Source organism: Phocoena sinus, chromosome 14, assembly GCF_008692025.1.
Source record: "Phocoena sinus isolate mPhoSin1 chromosome 14, mPhoSin1.pri, whole genome shotgun sequence".
Lineage (NCBI taxonomy): Eukaryota > Metazoa > Chordata > Mammalia > Artiodactyla > Phocoenidae > Phocoena > Phocoena sinus.
Genome location: NC_045776.1, coordinates 79,579,446 through 79,593,694, shown reverse-complemented (window position 1 = coordinate 79,593,694; position 14,249 = coordinate 79,579,446). Strand labels below are relative to the sequence as shown.

Here is a 14,249-nt window from a genome sequence, read left to right as displayed (position 1 = left end):
TAAGTCACGACACAAGGATTACGACCCCCTCCAGTAGCTTCCCTGGGTCAGTTCACACCTGTCATCACTTTTCAAGGTCTAGCATCTCCCACACGTCAATTACCATCTACATCTATATGCAGGTGAATTACTGTGCATTGCTATGGCGCTTAAATCTTCATCTGATCTGTTTGCACATTTCACCGTAAATACTTCCAAGGAAGAACTGGGTGTAAATAACATCTCACTGAGGGCTCACTATGCACCCGCACTGTATGATTATTAGAGTGTCTATTTCATAGAATCGTGGTGGGGATTAAGTAAGATGTTAACCTCTGCCATGCTATGCCATGCTTTCTCTTTATTCCTGTGCGCCCGCAAAGCCCAGAACAGTGCTGTGGGTCCTGGCGGTCCCCAGCCGACACTCAGCAACGGCAGTGGGACTGCCAACGGCTCCAGATGCTAGCCCTGGCTCTTCTTCAGTTCAGCCCCGCCCTCCCAACACTTGCTGCGTACTCAGACCACAAAGTATTGGAGTGTCCTCCACCCGGAAAATGATGTCCTATACATCATCACTTAAGCTTAATTGTGAGTGGCTTGGAGGACACCCGACATGGGGAGGTTTTACACAGGGCTATTATGTTGGCATATGCGTTTCATGATCTGTGGCCATCACAGCAACGGCTACTTTTAGCTTCCTAGCAAAGGTTTGGCAGTAGCTCCTGTTATGTTTTTTTTTGTTTTTCTCTTCCCCACTTCAATGCCAGAATTGGCCACTGTCTGGTATGACCTGGCCAGGCTGAGCTGGGGGTTTCCAGAATGAATAGAGAACTGAACAAAAATGGTCATCTCGTGACCATGCGCTCTGGTCCCAGCTCCACCAGAATGTGTGGGCTCTGAGCTGAGCATCAGTTGGTACCGACATCTCGGATTAGTGGTTGACCATCACATACAGAGGGAGGATTCCGTCAGTGGGCCTGGCTCTCCGCACGCGTCCAGTAGGTCCACAGCCTGCTGTCATGACAAGCCTGTGTCAAGCTTAGCCTGTGTCAAGCTTGGCCTGTGCATAGGGCCTTGCCTGTGATGTTTCTAGGCGTGTGCCTTGAAGAGTTCGGCCAAAGAAATCAGTTTTAGCAGCGCACTTGCCACTTGTTGGAGGGAGGTCAAATTTCAGCCGTGTCCTGGGATGTAGGTGTCATATTTGTCAAGAACACAGACAGACCTAGGTTCAAATCCCATCTCTGACACTCATTAGCTCTATTGCCAGTTACTTAATCTTTCTGAGCCTCAGTCTGTGCGTCTGTAAAATGGGACCAATAGCACCACCCCCTCACAGGGTTGTTGTAAAGGTTATTTGAGGCACTTAGCACAGAGCCTGGCATGCAGTAAGCACTCCTTTATGCTCCTCGGCAAAGCGTTTCAGAGCCTGGTTAACAGAGTAGTGACATCTGGTGGAGGAGAAGATGTGTGGAGCAAAAACAGAAAGATAGAGCAGTGGAACAGGACAGAAAGCCCAGAGATACACCCACGCACATATGGACACCTTATCTTTGATAAAGGAGGCAGGAATGTACAGTGGAGAAAGGACAGCCTCTTCAATAAATGGTGCTGGGAAAACTGGACAGGTACATGTAAAAGTATGAGATTAGATCACTCCCTAACACCATACACAAAAATAAGCTCAAAATGGATTAAAGACCTAAATGTAAGGCCAGAAACTATCAAACTCTTAGAGGAAAACATAGGAAGAACACTCTATGACATAAATCACAGCAAGATCCTTTCTGACCCACCTCCTAGAGTAATGGAAATAAAAACAAAAATAAACAAATGGGACCTAATGAAACTTCAAAGCTTTTGCACAGCAAAGGAAACCATAATCAAGACCGAAAGACAACCCTCAGAATGGGAGAAAACATTTGCAAATGAAGCAACTGACAAAGGATTAATCTCCAAAATTTACAAGCAGCTCATGCAGCTCAATAACAAAAAAACAAACAACCCCATCCAAAAATGGGCAGAAGACCTAAACAGACATTTCTCCAAAGAAGATATAAAGAATGCCAACAAACACATGAAAGAATGCTCAACATCATTAATCATTAGAGAAATGCAAATCAAAACTACAATGAGATATCATCTCACACCAGTCAGAATGGCCATCATCAAAAAATCTAGAAACAATAAATGCTGGAGAGGGTGTGGAGAAAAGGGGACACTCTTGCACTGCTGGTGGGAATGTGAATTGGTTCAGCCACTATGGAGAACAGTATGGAGGTTCCTTAAAAAACTGCAAATAGAATTACCATATGACCCAGCAATCCCACTACTGGGCATATACCCTGAGAAAACCAAAATTCAAAAAGAGTCATGTACCAAAATGTTCATTGCAGCTCTATTTACAATAGCCCGGAGATGGAAAGAACCTGGGCGCCCATCATCGGACGAATGGATAAAGAAGATGTGGCACATATACACAATGGAATATTACTCAGCCTTAAAAAGAAATGAAATTGAGCTATTTGTAATGAGATGGATAGACCTAGAGTCTGTCATACAGAGTGAAGTAAGTCAGAAAGAAAAAGACAAATACCATATGCTAACACATATATATGGAATTTAAGGGAAAAAAATGTCATGAAGAACCTAGGGATAAGACAGGAATAGAGGCGCAGACCTACTGGAGAACGGACTTGAGGATATGGGGAGGGGGAAGGGTGAGTTTTGACAGGGCGAGAGAGAGTCATGGACATATACACACTAACAAACGTAGTAAGGTAGATAGCTAGGGGGAAGCAGCCGCAAGGCACAGGGATATTAGCTCGGGGCTTTGGGACAGCCTGGAGGGGTGGGATGGGGAGAGTGGGAGGGGGGGAGAGTGGGAGGGAGGGAGACGCAAGAGGGAAGACACATGGGAGCATATGTATATGTATAGCTGATTCACTTTGTTATAAAGCAGAAACTAACACACCATTGTAAAGCAATTATACCCCAATAAAGATGTTAAAAAAAAAAAAAAAAAAGAAAATGTGTGGAGGTAAAATGGAAAGACTTCGGAACCAAATTGTCCCGGGTTTGATTCCAAATTTCCCCAGTGCTAGCTGTGCAAAGGGCGGCGGGGAGCGCTATGGAAGGAATCACACTAAATAGTTAACAACACCTACTTCTGGGGTAGGAACTGCTCTGGGATGATGGTCAAAGATGACATCAACCTTATTTATAATATCATAACCGTTTAACAAGGTTAATGTAGACACTGAGAATAATGGGAAACAGAACCGGTTATTTGACTTTCCCAGATTTTCGTGGGCCACAGAGACGAAGCTTTATGACAACTGGGAAATACTTCTTAGTCTACTGCTCCATCTCTTGTGACTTGGGTTGGAATACAGAGGATAGAATCTCCATCCACGTAGTCTGGTGGCAGCAGGGCAAACTGCTTAAAGGAATGGAAGGGAGGACTGAAGCTGGACCAGACAAAGCCAGCATCCTGAAATGACTCTGGCCTCATACTCAGGTCAAGCCCCTGAGTGATTTAAGAGCACAGCAATGGAGCTGCAGACACTCACTGTCTGGACAGCCCCAGCGGTGACAGAGCCCCGGGAGGGTCCTGGGCTGGCCATTTCCGCCCAGCGTGGGACTCCTCCGATAGGCAATCTGCACTGAAGCCCTCCGCTGGGCTGGCCGAGATGCTCAGAGCTGCACTGCAGGCTGATGCATTTCCTCCTCCATCCGCCTTCCTCCCCTCTCTCCCTAGCGTCAGACCTCATCACAGCCTGAGGGCTCACCCTGCTCAGTCCTGCTCCCTGGCCTTCTGAACCATCACAGGCATGACCTGAAACAACTCCCTTGCCCTTGTAACTCTGTCTTGGTACCTGCTCCCCAAAGGACCCAGGTAGACACGACTACCTATGTTCTTCCCGCCAGAGCGAGCCAGTTTCTTCATTCTGGTTAACTGGATCCCTGCAGGTGTGTGCGGGAAGGCAGGACAGGAGGAAGCAATGTGGTTGAGGAATAGCCTCTGTTGCGTAAGGTAGTTAGGAAAACCCCATCCTTCAGCTCGGAGAGGGGTCCCTCCACTAAGCTGCCCTGGGGCAGCAGCAAGTGGGTTTCTCTGAAGGCGGCCATGCTTTCTTGGTTGTTGATGAAATGCAGAGAGGAAACGTGTCCAACACACGCATCGGGGGGGGGGGGGGGGGGTTGGTGCAGGCCCTCTTCCAGCACAGTCCCATTTCTTGGTATAATGTGACCTTTCCATCTGATTACCACTCTGCTCTTTTCTCGAAAGGAAAGCCAGGAGAGGACGTATTTTTAGGAGACAACAGGCAAGTTGATTAGGCAGCTCTACATTTGTCAGAACTTTACATTAAGAGCTCCGAGGGAGGGGTGGCCATGGCAGGAAGGAGCCGTGGACTTGATTCATCTTGAAAACTGGCTTGGGGGCTTCTGGACGGGCAGGCGCGCGCGCGCACACACACACACACACACACACACACACACACACACACTGCATTCTGCGTGCAGCAGCAGTGCATGAAACTTTAATGACACCCAAGCCACTTCCCTCCAAGGCTCCACTGCTGTCCATTTTGCTGAAAATGGTCTTTGCCGTGTGCAGGGACCACTCAGCTCAAGGAAGGACACTGCTCCCCGACTCCCTGAGCCCACGCCCCATTATTTTGACTGGTCTGATCCAACTCAGTCCCCAGTGGGCTCCCCCTAGAGAGGTAACGTGGGGCCCCATGGATACATTTCATTTGCACCAGCACGTTCTGTGATGGTTCAGTAGCAGAGGTGGAGGGACGTGGCCCAGGAAAGGCAGCCAAAGGGTTGTTTCAGGGGAGACTATCAGAAGTCAGGTGGGGACAAAAAAGCAGTGAGAGTGACTGTGTGTGGGCTGTGTTTGTTGCATTCCCGACTCTGCACTCCATGATGTCACATTGGTAGCTTGAAACTGGCCACAATGGGAGGAGTATTTACACCCCAGAAACTGGCAAACACTACAAACTAGGATTTTTTGTTTGTTTTGCTTTGTTTTCCCCAGAGAGCTGGTTGTAAAACATTTACCAGCACATCCTGGGGGGCAAAAACTTCTGTCTGGATAGACCCACTCCTAAGAGGCACTGTCCCTAAACCCCAAATCCCTTCCCTGCATCTCCCATCACACCGTTTCCTTTGCAATTGTAATGATCTATGTATTTATTATTTCTACAGTGTTTCCTTTCCTAGTTCTACCACTTACTATCTCCGAAGTTGGGGAAGTTGGTTAACCTCTCTGTGCCTCAGTTTTCTCAACAATAAAATGGGTATAAGAATAGCACCAAACCTTATAGGGCAGTTTCTTCATGGCTGTCATGGAGAATTGGCATAATACATTATATTTCATATTTTAATACATCTAGTCTTGATCATAATCCAGTGACATAGGCATTATTATCCACACGAGGAGGCCCCTAGGATTTTAAGTCTCAGAGTTGGTAAGCGGCAGAGGCGAGATAGGAACACACGTCTTTTGGAATTCCAGAGCCTGGGTGTCCAACCGCCACCTTAAACTCCCCCTGAAGCTTCTGTCTTCTCCCTCTGGCAAGTCGGCTTCCCACCACTTGGCCTTGGGCAAGCCCTGGTGTTCTGCTGGGAGCAGGAAAAAAGGATGAATCTTCCTCATTTCCTTCAAAGAAAACTTTCTTGTCTCAAAGACAGAGCGAGAAAGGAATTGGCTGAAGTTCATTTGGAATTCTGAGTTCATTATCCACATACTTAAAGCCTGTCTAGATGACAAATGTAATGTGAAAAATGGAGATAATTACCCACATGCTTGGTCTCTGCAGTGTCAGAACTGCTGTATTTTAGAAACATCTGGATGGCTGGAAAAGGAGCCAAGCCGAGCTTTTCTTAATGAGAACGTGTGGGAATGAAGGGGACCCCCCCTCCATTTCGTAGATGAGGGAACCGAGATCCCCAGACGGGAAGTACCTTGCCTAAGGTTACATGGACTTTTGGTGGCAGAGCTGGGGTATAAACTCTCAGCGGTGTGGTTTCAGGCCCAACACACTGACTTTGGCAGAAACTGCTCAACATGGTACCAGGCACGGAGTTTTGCATGAATAGGCATGTCGTAAGTGATCTGGGAGCAAGCTACTCATGAAAATGCCTTACTCTGATAAACAGGGCTGCTCTGATGAAAACCTCCATCTGCAGATGAGGAAACTGAGGCTCAGAGAAGTTAAGCAACTTGCTTAGGGTCACACAGCTGCTGGTGGGGTTGAACAGGATTGGAACCCATTAGGTCAACTGGCCACAATCACCTCCTCTTCGGCACCATAATAACGCAACTGTTTATTGAGTATGTGCTACGTGCCAGGCATGTCATGACTAGAAAGGAACTGGAGAAGTATTCAGAGCTCCCCATTTAACACTGGGGAGTTAAAGTTGCTCCAGGGTTGGGTCAAGGTCAGCCATCTCGCTTGCATTTCAGTCCTTTGTAAAGACACCACCACCTGCTCTGCAGCTTAAACCTGACATTTCCCCCCCTCTGCCTGATTCCAAGTTTTCCGAAGTTCAGTCATTCACATACAATCATAATCATAATCTATCATAGTATCCACGCACCACTTCTTTTACTACTACTATTTTTCTTTACATTAACATTGAACAAACAACCGCATCTACTTTAGTTCCTTCCTAAGCAATAATATCCATGACACTATGACTCTGAAGTGCTTGTTAGAGTTTTCCTGACGCACCATCAAAATTCACACGTAATTATCAAGATTAAAAGTGGCTGTACATATAAAAATCATCCTCTGTACCACTGGTGGCTTGTACCAGCCTCTAGGCAACATGGCCCGGGTGCTGTGTGAAATCTACGTCACGTCTGCTGACGAGGTGGCCTGCCCAAGCACCAAGGTGTCTCTGAGAGTGGGAATTCTTCAGTGGATGCTGAAGACTCAGCGCTTTCAAGAAACCAATTGGGACCAACCCTGGGACCCTGGACGCGACGGCTAAGGGAGGGGGGATGGCTCTCAGGCACCATTCTCCTTATGCATCAGCTCTAAACCTCAAGCCTCTTCAAAGGGTGACACTAAACCCCAACCTTACAGATGAGAGCTCAGAGGCAAAGCGGCACAGCTGGCCAGAGGCGGGCCCCACCACTGAGCTCAGGTTAGCCTGACTTCAAAACCCAGACCCTGAAATACGATGCTTGGCCACCATCCTGGCCCCGGATCCCCAGATCTGGGAGGGTCCCTGGATGGGGCCATCACGGGAAATCAGCAGAAGCGCTTTTAATCGCAGATATAGGCTTCAGCTGTTGGGGGTTTTTCCAGCGACAGGAAGGGGTACCCAGGCAGGTTCTGCAGGAGGGAGAGTAAAGAATTCCAAGGTGGTCTTTCTCTCGAAGTCTGGAGAAACGCCTGCTCCTGATGAAATGAACGATCGCGGGCTTAGGAAGCACAGCTGTGAAGAGAGGTGGGTGGATGCTGGGGTTTGTGTTAGAAAATCTAAACAGCAGCTTAGGAGAGTTTCTGAGATTCTGATGAGGGGAAAACCGAGGCCCAGAAAACCAAAAGTGTCTTGACCAAGACCTGCTAGCCTCTAAGTAGAGGTAGACCTGGGATTCCAACCCAGTTCTGACTGTAAAGGCAGCTGTTCGCCCTGACACACAGGTCACTGAGTCATTCGTTCACTCACTCACTCACTCATTCCACAGTTATTTATTGAGCCACTGCTCCATCCAGGCCTTGGGAATTAGTGGGGAACGATGTTTGAGATTTGGGCTCTGGGGAAAATCCCTGGAATTTTCTGGATTTCAGCCTCTCCACCCCCTGCCCTCAGCGGACACAGGCATCACTTGGGGGTCTTGCATTTTTTTTTGGTTAATTATCTCAAATATCTGTTCTGCTGATGTAGACACAACCTCACGATCTTGCTCTCCTACAGGAGGAATCAATTGCCCCGCGACGGTTGCTTAATGAAGAAATATGAGGACGTCCCAAGGAATGGATTCTCATAGCGAGAGCCAAGGCGCCCAACGGCTGGAGGCATGTAGGCTCCAGGGCTCAGGCTGATTAAAAAGCTGCTGACATCTTTTAAACCAAACAGTTGGAGTGCAAGCGTTTTTGCTGAATGTCTCCACGCTGTCACTACCGAGCATCTGCATTTCAGCCTCTGAGTCCTGGGCTGATAGTGGGATGTCAGAACTATTGCTGAGATGGGCAGGGAGGAGTGGAATGCTCCACCCGTGCAGCCCCTTCACAAAGATTTCAGACCTTCAAGCCAAGTTTTGTTTTGTTTGTTTGTTTTTGCGGTACGCGGGCCTCCCACTGCTGTGGCCTCTCCCACTGCGGAGCACGGGCTCCGGATGCGCAGGCTCAGCGGCCGTGGCTCACGGGCCCAGCCGCTCTGCGACATGTGGGATCTTCCCAGACCGGGGCACGAACCCATGTCCCCTGCATCGGCAGGCGGACTCTCAACCACTGCACCACCAGGGAAGCCCTCAAATGCAGTTTTAGAGCTGTGTTGAAAAGACCCTTCTCTCTCACCCATCCCACGGCAAGGTGTGTTTGGGATTGTTGCCTTGTGAACGCAGTACACGGTTTCATCTTGGTGAAGCACTTCTTTTCTCAAGCGAACGTGGTGTCCTGGACCCATTCCTGAGCCTTAAGTGAGCACAGCAATTCATTATTATGACAGCTTAAGCGTCGGTCCCAAGTGTGGAGCGCACCGCGGGCGTGCCGGCTGCCTGACATTTGCCAAGAACTTAACAACAATGTGTGATTATATTTGATATGCTTTCCTTAATTCCTTATGAATACTGTGGGCTGGAGAGAAACTGAACTTTAAAAATGGATTGTGTTGTTCTGAATCATCTCGGTGCGGGGATGGGGTGTGGGACTGAGCCAGACACTGGGGGGGCTTCCGCAGGCCCTGGCAGGTCCGGGCAGGTTGAGTGACTACTGATTCTGACCGGGTCTCAAGCTGGGTCTGGCTGGACTTCCCCAGTGTTTGATAGAGAGGTTTGTGTCCACATCCCCAAGCCTATTTTATTCATTTGTACTTCCTGCCTGGCCCTTGAAGGCATTTATTTAAATTTGAAATCCCTGCTTTAAGGAAATGAATTAAGAGACATAAGTCTGGGTGACAGAGGCACTTACTGATGCCCTTGGCAGGGCTCTGGACTCCCATTTCATCACATTCATTCATTCAACAACCATTCACTGGCACCTACTCTCTGCCAGGCCCCGTGCAGGGTACCAGGGAGGCAGGAGACAACAGGAACTAATGCTTGCTGATAATTACCACTTGCCAGACGCTGCTTCAGTTCACAACCCATTTATCCTCATAACAATCCCCTGAGTAAGTACAATTATTATCTCCATTTTATGGATGGGGACACTGAGGCTCAGAGAGGTGAAGTAACTTGCCTGTGGTTGCACAGCTGGTGAGCCCATATTCTTAACTACCGCACACCACTGTTTCTCTGGCAAGGCTGATTCCCAGGGAGCTTACATTAGCTTTCAAAGATTCATCTGGCTTTAAACTCCTGCTGCCCTCTGAAGCTCGCCCGCTCTGCAGATTTGAGAAATGCAATTTGATGCAAGTGTTTTTTAACCCAATAAAACTGGAAAGCGTCTACCTCCCCCTGAGGAATGCCATTTGTCAGCCCTCTGCTTGCAATTTTCACCCCTTTCTGGGCTTAAAGGGAGACTCTTGGAAGATAAGCCTGGGAGCTTTGTGCATTGTAAATCTTTTGAAAACCTACACTGCAAGCGTTTTCTCTCCAAATATGGCGACTTCTCAGGCCTGGACTCGGCGTCCGTTCCTCCAGCAGAGGCGAGGAAGGCCCCATAAAAGGTCATGCTTGTGTAGTTTTCATCTCCTGTACAAACCTGCCTGCCTGCCTGGTTTTTATCTCTTGCTTCCCTAGTTCTGCAGCCACGAGTTCTATCAGCTGAGACGTGCACTGGGATGTTGGTACTTTACCTTCCCAGGGTTCCTCCCCTGTCTCCAAAGAGAACAGGTTTTATTCCCCACCCCCACCCCGCTTTATCCTCCTCTAGGGTATGAATCAAGAAAGCAAGCAAGAAAGAAGAAGAGAAAGGAAAAAAGAACTGCCACGTGATCAGGTGGACACCGGCAAAGGAGAAATAATTAGCGCTGATTAAATTTGGGGTGTTAAGAATAAAATGGCAAGTGAGTGGAGGCTAGCCTGAACCGGGAACAGCGATGCAACCTAGCCACGTTAATTAAGCGCAGGGAGTCTCCACGGAAACCCAAGTTGGCGACACTGATGAACTCACGTTAATTACATGGAAATCTCTGCACTGCAAAATGGTGCTTGGGAAAGGGCAGGAGGAAATGGGCTCCACATGCCTTGATGTATTCACGCTAGTCAAGGCTTCTGTCGTCGTTGATGACAAACCGAATTTCAGGCCGTTTCTTTCATGGTAGCAAACTCTAAGTTTAGAACTCTGAAGGCGTAATTCTTTCTTGGCTGGCAAAGAGTTATGCCCCGTGCCCCCCGGTCACCCCAGTCCGTCTGCGCTCTCCCTGTACCTCTGCATGATCCAGCAACAAAAGGGTTAACAGCTGGTCCAGTGTCCTTGCCATACTGACTGCTGAACATTTTAATATTGTTTGCTCTCATCTTCAGCTATTACTAGACAAGAAAAGTGAGGCTCAGGCGACTGGCTCGAGGCTGTACAGCTATAAAGGGGCAGATCTGGAGTCTGAGCCCAGGCAGTCCTGCTCTAAAGCACCCTCCTCCTCTTCCCTCCATCTTCATCCCCCCATCTCTCTCCTCCTCCTTCTTCTTCTTAGCTTTATTGAGATATATTTCACATACCATACAACTCACCCACTTAAAGTGTACAATTCAATGAGTTTTAGTACATTCACAGATGTGTGAATATCACAGTCAATGTTAAAACATTTTCACTGGCTCAAAAAAGAAACTCTTTAGGTATCACTCCATTGTCCTACAGACTCCTCAGCCCCTGGAAACCACTAATCTGCTTTCTGTCTCTATGGATTCGCCTATAATGATCATCTCATATGAACAGATCCTACAATATGTGTCCTTCTGTGTCCGGCTTCCTTCGCTGAGCGTCATGATTTAAAGGTTCATCCGCATCGTTGCGTGTGTCAGTACTTCATTCCTTTCTTTGGTCAAATAATATTCTATTGATGGATATGCCACGTGCTCTTTACCCATTCATCAGTTGATGGACATTTGGGCAGAGCTCACATGTTGACCTCCACGTCGTATAAGCTTATTGAAGGTCACAGTTAAGGGTAAACCTGGGACTCGGACCCAGGTCTGCCTCTGTGGCTCAGGCACACAAAGGCTAAAATGGAGATCTCATTCCACATTATTGAGGAAAGATGTGATGCTCCTATAAGCTGAGTGCAGAATTTGGGGGAACTTGGGAAATGTAGGATGTGGGATTATCATGCAGGGAAGGAAAACTGTATGATTCCACTGCATGTGGAATGAGGGGAAGAATGAGACTTGATGGCTCTTTCTGGAGAGGTATAAGGCTCTCGTGTGAAAGGTGAGGGATGGACGTACTCCAGAAGGTGGGAACATGGGCCTGAGTGACCTTGAAGAAGTCTCTTAGCCTCTCTGTGCCTCAGTTTCCTCATCTGTAAAACAGGGAGATGGTAACAGTGCCTACTCTTTAGGAATGTATGGAGACTAAGTGAGTTAATCTTTGTAAAAGTGGTTAGAACAGTGCCTGGTACACAGCAAGTACAAGGGTTTGCTACTACTTCTATTATTACCTAGGAGGAGTCTTCTGGGGCGCTCACCTTGATCCCACAGGTACAGGGAGGTGAGTCCCCCGAAGGCCGTATTTGTTGGAAGAAGCATTCACTGGCCCACTGTCCTGGCTCTGGACCCCAGTTTTCCTAGCCATCAAATTAGGAGAATAGGTGCATGTATTCTACGAACGTTAAGATTCTCTCTGACCACTTGGATTGCCTCTAGGAACATCCCCCCGCTCCTCCAGAGCACAGTTTCTTGGTCTACGTGGGAGTGGGGTCTCTCAGGCCTTCCAGCATCCTACACCCCGTTGCTGCTTTCTCTCCCCTGATAGGTGTGGATGCAGCACAGAGCAAAGGGTAAAAACAAGGGTTTCAGTAAAAGGCAGAAGGGGTTACTGGCTCCGCATGGTTGACCAAATCTTTGAGCCTCTTTATCCTCAGTTTTCTTATCTCTAAAGTGGGGACAAGAAAATCATCTCCCTTCTATGGTTGCTTGAGGATGAAATGGGTGAGTGCATGGAAAGCACCTCAATGCAGGCAGTACATAGGAGCAGGTAAGCTCTCAGTGCATCTCAGCCTATTATGGTTACTATGAGGCCAGAACCCCAGTGGGAGGCTTGGATCTTTAGAACGTTGCAATCTCGGCCCCAATGCCCTTCACTTATTAAGCAGACTGTGGTCCCTGCAATTTGTGAGTTTACTGGAGAGAGACCATCTCTGATCTTCAGCGGCTGTTAGGCCTGTATGTTTCCCATCAAAGTGAGCCTCCGCCTGCATTCTAATCACATCCCCCAGTTAATACCATATATTTCTATGTAAAAGGGAACAAACTGCACACAGACAACACAGAATATGAAAGCTCCCAGCGACACTTTCTTTGTTCAGGCCGTGTGCTCTACTCACTGCTTCTGAGAACACTAAGCTAATTGGCAGTTCCATTTATCTCACTTTGCAACTGAGAGATCCCGCTGCCCTTTAGTCTGTAAACACATCTTGGTATTTCTCTGATCCCACTTTCTTCTAGCTCTTGCCTCTGACCACAAAACACACACATACCCGCGCGTGCGCGCGCACACACACACACACACACACACACACACACACACACGACCAAAATCTACATTTGTATAATGTGACACTGTGAGGGAAGAACGGATAAGATTTGATACATTTGGCGGTAAGGTCTCTATTTTGCTTTTTAAGCAATTAAGTAAATACAAACAAAAAAATATAAAAAGTATGCTAGAGTGTTTCTTTTTCTTAGATATGTATTCATGTAATAAATATGTATATATTTTGTAGTGCCCATTAACATGCCAAGGACATGCATGTTGATGTTTCTCTAACCTTTTTCTTTCTTTCCATCTCCCCTGCAATCAGTCTAACCAGTGTTGACCTCAGGTTGGGGGGGATGCATGAGCTTTGGAGCCAGAGAGAACTGGGTTCGAATCCTGCCTTACCACTAGGGGCGTCACCTACAAGTTTCATCTTCCTGAATATCAGGCTGTTCATTGGTAAAATGGAGCTTACTATACACTCACAGTTGAAATGAAATAATAGTAAATGAAATAATATTAAATGAAATAATATTTCTTAAAATGTCTGTTATTTACAATAGTCAAGATATGACAAAAGCCTCAGTGTCCACTGATGGATGAATGGATCAAGAAAATGTGGTATATGTACACAATGGAATATTGTTCGGCCATGAAAAAGAAGGAAATCTTGCTATCTGCGACAGCATGGATGCACCTTGAGGGCATCAAGCTAAGTGAAATAAGTCAGACAAAGACAAACACTGTATGATCTCACTTATATGTGGAATCTAAAAAACACCCCCAAACCCAACTTAGAGAACAGATTGGTGGTCACCAGAGGTGGAAGCGTGGGTGAAATGGATGAAGGGAAGCAAAAGGTACAAACTTCCAGCTATAAAATAAACGCCATAGGGTGTAATGTACAGCAGAGCAACTATAAGTTAATACAGTATTGCATATTTGAAAGTTGCTAAGAAAGTAGATTTTAAGTTTTTATTACAAGTAAAACAATTCTGTAATTATGTATGGTGACGGACATTAACTAGACTATTTGTGTTGATCACTTCACATTATATACAAATATCGAATCATTACATTGTACACCTGTAATCAATACAGTATGGTATGTCAATTATACCCCAATTGAAATAAATAATTTAAAAACATCTATCACAATGTCTCTATGTTCAGTAATGTACTACTTTTCATCTGCCTCCCATCTCCACTGAGTTTTCTGTTACGCCCCAGAGGCTGCCTCAGTCTTTCCTTGTTCACTCCCAGTCGCCCTAGATTCTTACGTTGGATGCTTCTTCAAGGAGCTTTTCCTGAAGCCCTGGAGTAAATGAGGTGTTCTTGCTGTTCGCTCCCCGGGACAGCCTGTGTTTGCCTTTCTGCCACGCTCATCATGGTTGAAATTACCTGTCCAACACAGATCTCCTCCTCTAGTCTGAAGCTTACACAAGGGCAGGG

At 47.0% G+C, this 14,249-nt stretch overlaps 1 long non-coding RNA gene across 1 annotated transcript; it reads right to left on the bottom strand.

Moving 5' to 3' along the window:
• Positions 1-4,471: 4,471 nt before the first annotated feature.
• On the bottom strand, positions 4,472-13,567 carry LOC116738870. The gene is made up of 3 exons (XR_004345389.1): positions 13,429-13,567; positions 5,301-5,305; positions 4,472-4,486 (listed from the first exon to the last, which is right to left on the bottom strand). It is a non-coding gene; the product is annotated as an uncharacterized LOC116738870 (long non-coding RNA).
• Positions 13,568-14,249: the final 682 nt, after the last annotated feature.